This window comes from Capra hircus, chromosome 2, assembly GCF_001704415.2.
Source record: "Capra hircus breed San Clemente chromosome 2, ASM170441v1, whole genome shotgun sequence".
Classification (NCBI taxonomy): Eukaryota; Metazoa; Chordata; class Mammalia; order Artiodactyla; family Bovidae; genus Capra; species Capra hircus.
This window is the reverse complement of record NC_030809.1, coordinates 111,265,316-111,270,165: the sequence shown is the minus strand read 5'-3', so window position 1 is coordinate 111,270,165 and position 4,850 is coordinate 111,265,316. Positions and strand designations below refer to the sequence as shown.

Sequence of the window (4,850 nt, the reverse complement as noted above, 5' to 3'; positions counted from 1 at the left end):
CTTGTACCCAGAACTACAATCCCCATCAGGCAGCGGGCAACGAGCCCTTGCCTAGGCCCCGCCTCCAACCCGCCGCGGCCCCGCCTTACCCGGCCTCCTCTGGCGGGGCGGAGGCTGCGCCGTGGGGTTGGCGTGGCTTTCCGGCTCTGTTCGCGACGCTTGGGAGGATTGTGGGGGCGCTGTGCTGCCGCCTCTGGTCTCTGTTCCGTGTTCCTTCCGTGCACTCAGGGGTCCGTCCCTTGCCACCTTTGTGCCCCCACGCTTGTCAGTCCCCGACTTCCGCTCTGGGAGCCCTGGCTGGGTGCCGAGAGGGGGGGCTGTGTCGGGTGCGACCGCCCCTACCCTTCCCACAAGGCAGCGTCCTGTGAAAAAGAAAGGTACGCCCTCGGCTTTCCCTTCAGTCATAACGTTGGATGTTGTGGATGGTTAAACAGTTTGGGTCCTTGAACACTATGCTTTGTAATTATGAGTTAGTGGTGAAAATGCTGGCCTTACTACCAAAGTAGACTTGAGGCCCTCCCCTCCTCGGCCCGTGGCTGAGGGTTTTGCGATAATTGCTGCATTTTCCTTCCTCTCGCCTTTTCCCCCTCCTCATCTTTATTGAGGAATGAAATATCAAATATTACATTGTTGTTAGACTGCCTAAGATGTTCCACGTTGATTCCTCTAAGATAACTTTGTGAGTGGCCCTCCCGGTCGGGTCAAGTTTCCTGTCATATCCTCAGGGGCTGTGTCACTGAGGATATGCCATTCCCACCACACTAAGTTTTCAGTAAGCGTGTCCCAGAGGAGACCCATTGCTTTGCCTGTAAGTCCCTTGAGCGTGGTGCCTTTGCGTCTCCCACGTGGCCTCTTATTCAGACATGGGCTAGGGTGTGATTGCATCGGACTGACAGGGCAAAAAGTACAGTACTCTGTGAGTGCGCTGTTTTTAAGCGTTTAGGATGAAACTTTTTAACCCTGCTAAATTTCCACCCTGCTAAATTTCCTTTGGGGCCTGGGTTTTTGCTGATTTTTCATGACTTATTTACAGCATACTGTGGAGTGCTTTGTATATTTTTAGAGAGCGCTATAATAGTTAATTTGGTAATTCATGAATGCAGCTGTCACTGAGAAAACAGACCCAGAAAAGATAACTGGATTTTCTTTGGCTGAAATGAAATTCAAATCATTGCTGAATTGAATTCATCTTTTTTTTTCTCCTTTCCCTTCACCCCCATTTGCTTGTCTTTCAGTGGTCTTACAAACAAGTCACCCAAGGGACAGTCGTCCTAGCTGCCCTCTTTTCCATCACCTTCAACCAAGTACTTTTGATTCTGTTATCCATCTACTCTTCATATCCCCCCCACCCCAAGTAATTTAGGGCCTCACCATTTTTTCACATTATTATGTTAAGTAGCCTCCTCTCTGCCTTACTTAAATACTTCCAATTCCAACCTTCCACACTGCTGCCAGTGATTTTTCTAAAGCAGAAATCTGTCATTTCCCTAATAAATCTTTCAGTGGCTTCCAGTCACCCAGAGCAGAATTTCTCAAACCTAAGTAGATACCTAGGATTTTCTATGGTGAACTTAAAATATGTTCAGTACATTAGATATATGCAAATATAAAACTGTATATAAACTCCTTATGTTGTATCTTTTGAGCAACTATAATGCTCAAACAGTTGTACATTAAATGAAGCAAAACTATATATGAAACAAATTCTGATGAATACTTATTCACTGATACCAGTGAGACTGCCGGACCTGTCATGCTTCACTGTTCTTGGGGGCATGAATTCCTTACAGAAAGACCTGTCCTTACTGCCTTTGCTGCTGCTACTGCTAAGTCGCTTCAGTCGTGTCCGACTCTGTGTGACCCCATAGACGGCAGCCCACCAGGCTCCGGCATCCCTCGGATTCTCTAGGCAAGAATACTGGAGTAGGTTGTCATTTCCTTCTCCAATGCATGAAAGTGAAAAGTCAAAGTGAAGTCACTCAGTCGTGTCCGACTTCGCGACCCCATGAACTGCAGCCTACCAGGCTCCTCCTTCCATGGGATTTTTCAGGCAAGAGTACAGGAGTGGGATGCCATTGCTTTACCCAGTGACTTCACCTCTTTTCTTTATTTAAACCACTGTAAAAACCTTCCTTTGTTCCTTGTGTTAAGATTTCATTTGATCTTCACTTGACAAACACTATTTACGTAAAATAGTCTCCATTACATAAAATGTCTCTCATTAACCTGTGCCAATGACAAATAGTCCCATTTGTTAGCAAGTGCAGTTCTAAAGGCAAACGTGATTTGAAATCAATGAAATTTGATTGTGACAGTAATCAATCAAAGGGATGATCCAGAGTATCCTTTTGTTCAAAAAAATTTTGTTTAGATTTTTATCAAATTGAAAATAAAAAGTATCCCTAGGGAAGTCTCATCATCTTGAGACTACATGTACCAATCCCTCAAGGTCTGTATAGGTGCTTTATAGGACAAAGTCTGTAAGTCTCAGTGTAGTATACAGGGCACTTGTTATCTGCATCTTGCCCACATTTTCAGCCTCATCTTTGCCCATCCTTCACATTTGCTCCTGTGGTTCTGACATCTTTCCTCCGTGCTCAAGCCAGGGTCCCTTTACATTAAAAATTTTCTTTATCTTGAGCTCCCTTCCTCTCCTCTTATCTATTTATCTCAAGACTCAGGTATCTCAGCTCCTCTCAGACACTTTTCCTGACCCTTCCATCTTCGTGATAACCTTGCCTCTTCTCTCATGTTACTCTGCATTCACTGTCTGTGGCACTATATTAGAATTGTTAGTCTGTCTTTGCAACGTTTGTTTAGAGAGGTCCATTCATTCATTCAACATCCATATGCATTAACCACATTTTAGGCACTGGGCTGTGGATGCATGTGTATGTTGAATGAATGTTAGTCACTCAGTCATGTCCAACTCTTTGTGACCCCATGGACTGTAGTCCATTAGGCTCTGTCCATGGGATTTCCCAGGCAAGAATACTGGAGTGGGTTGCCATTTCCTTTTCCAGGGGACCTTCCCAACCCAGGGATCGAACCCAGATCTTCTACATTGCAGGCAGTTTCTTTACTGTCTGAGCTACCAGGGAAGCCCATGTTGAATGAATGGGCTCTTCTAAAAACAATGTATGTATAGATTCTATTATCATTAACTAAATACTTTTAACATAGAACTATATTTAGTCTTTATTCTTTAAATGTAGGAAAACACAATATTAATAAGAAGAAATGTTGTTTTATTCGCTGAATTGTGTCTACCTCTTTTGCAACCCCATGGACTAGCCCACCAGGCTCTTCTGTCTATGATTTCCCAGGCAAGAATACTGGAGTGGATTGCCATTTCCTTCTTCAAGGGATCTTCCTGACCCAGGGATCGAACTTGTGTCTCCTGCGTTGCAGAAGGCTTCTTTACACTGAGCCCACAGGGAAACCCAGCCAATAAGAAGAAATAACTTCTAAAAAAACTTTTATCCCTAACAGTTCTCCCTATAAAGTAGGTGTTTTCTTGTTGAAAGTAAAATGGCATGAACCCCTAGCTTAGGATTTGGAAATGACTTCTCTTAATTTGGGACATAGAACAAACATTAATTCTTTTTTTTCATTCTGTGTCTATATGATGCCTTGAGAATACTTAACCATCCTTGCCATGATACTTTCAAGATGAAGAGATTAGAGTTCAGAAGTTAATAAAATGCTTTTTGTTCATATATTTTGTTTAAAGAGGGATAACAATAAATATATAAAGCACTCTGATTATTAAACCTAAACATTTGCTCAGAGACAAAAAAAATTTGAACCAAGGCCACAAGAGGTCATTCATTCAACATGTAATTATTTTCATCTACAATGTGCTGGGAACTATTTTGGCATAGGGTTTAACTGATCAGGGAACAAGATCCTCACTTGTCCAAGGAGATAGCCGGTAAATAGATTTTTAAAATATTTTCAGGTAGTGATAAAGTACTGTGAAGAAGATAAAACAGGGGGATGTGCTTGATAGTGCTTGATAGTGTTCTGGGTGAGCCCTGCTGCACCCAGAATGGTCAGGAAAGGCCTTTGTGAAAAGTGGAGTTTTGAACTGAGCCTTGAATGAGGATGAGCCAGTCTGCACAGAACTAAAGTTAGAGTAGTTCAGGCAGAGGGATGTTCCAATGCAGGGTCCCCAGGGCAATAACAACGTTGGATTATTCTGAAACTATCAGAAGGCTAGTATGCCTTGTCGGGAGTAAGGAATTTTGGATTTTATTCTGTGGTGAAGGGAAGCCATAGGACACTCTGGAGAAGGAAAATAACATGATCTGATTTGTTTTGATAAGATCATTGTGGCTATAGTGTAGAGAATAGACTGCAGGGGCACGAGAATGGAAACGAGATGGTGGCTGTGGCACTGGCCCAGATGAGCGATGGTAAATGAGCTAGAGTGGCAGGGGGAGAGGGAAAGAAAGGAACCGATTCAGGGTATATTTATATTAAAAGTAGAATGGATAGGACTTCTGATGACTTGAATGTTAAAGGTATTAAATAAAAAATATTAAAGACACTAAATAAAAAGTCAAGTTCAGTTCAGTCACTCAGTCATGTCCGACTCTTTGCAACCCCACGGACTGCAGCACTCCAGGCTTCCCTGTCCATCACCAACTCCCAGAGCTTGCTCAAACTCATGTCCATTGAATTGGTGATGCCATCCAACCATCTCATTCTCTGTTGTCCCCTTCTCCTCCTGCCTTTAGTATTTCCCAGCATCAGGGTCTTTTCCAGTTAGTCAGTTCTTCACATCAAGTGGCCAGAGTATTGGAGTTTCAGCTTCAGTAAGCAGAACCATAAATAAGCATCCCAAA

At 43.2% G+C, this 4,850-nt stretch overlaps 1 protein-coding gene across 2 annotated transcripts in view; it reads left to right on the top strand.

Annotated features, from left to right (window-relative positions):
• The window catches only part of METTL8 (methyltransferase like 8), an 84,675-nt gene continuing 79,924 nt past the window's right edge, over positions 100–4,850 (top strand). Inside the window, exon 1 of one of the 2 annotated variants that reach the window (XR_001919695.1) lies at positions 100–377. The gene's annotated coding sequence lies outside the window, so the exon portion shown is untranslated. The remainder of the gene's footprint in view (positions 378–4,850) is intronic. The other variant, XM_005675973.2, reaches the window with a different exon arrangement.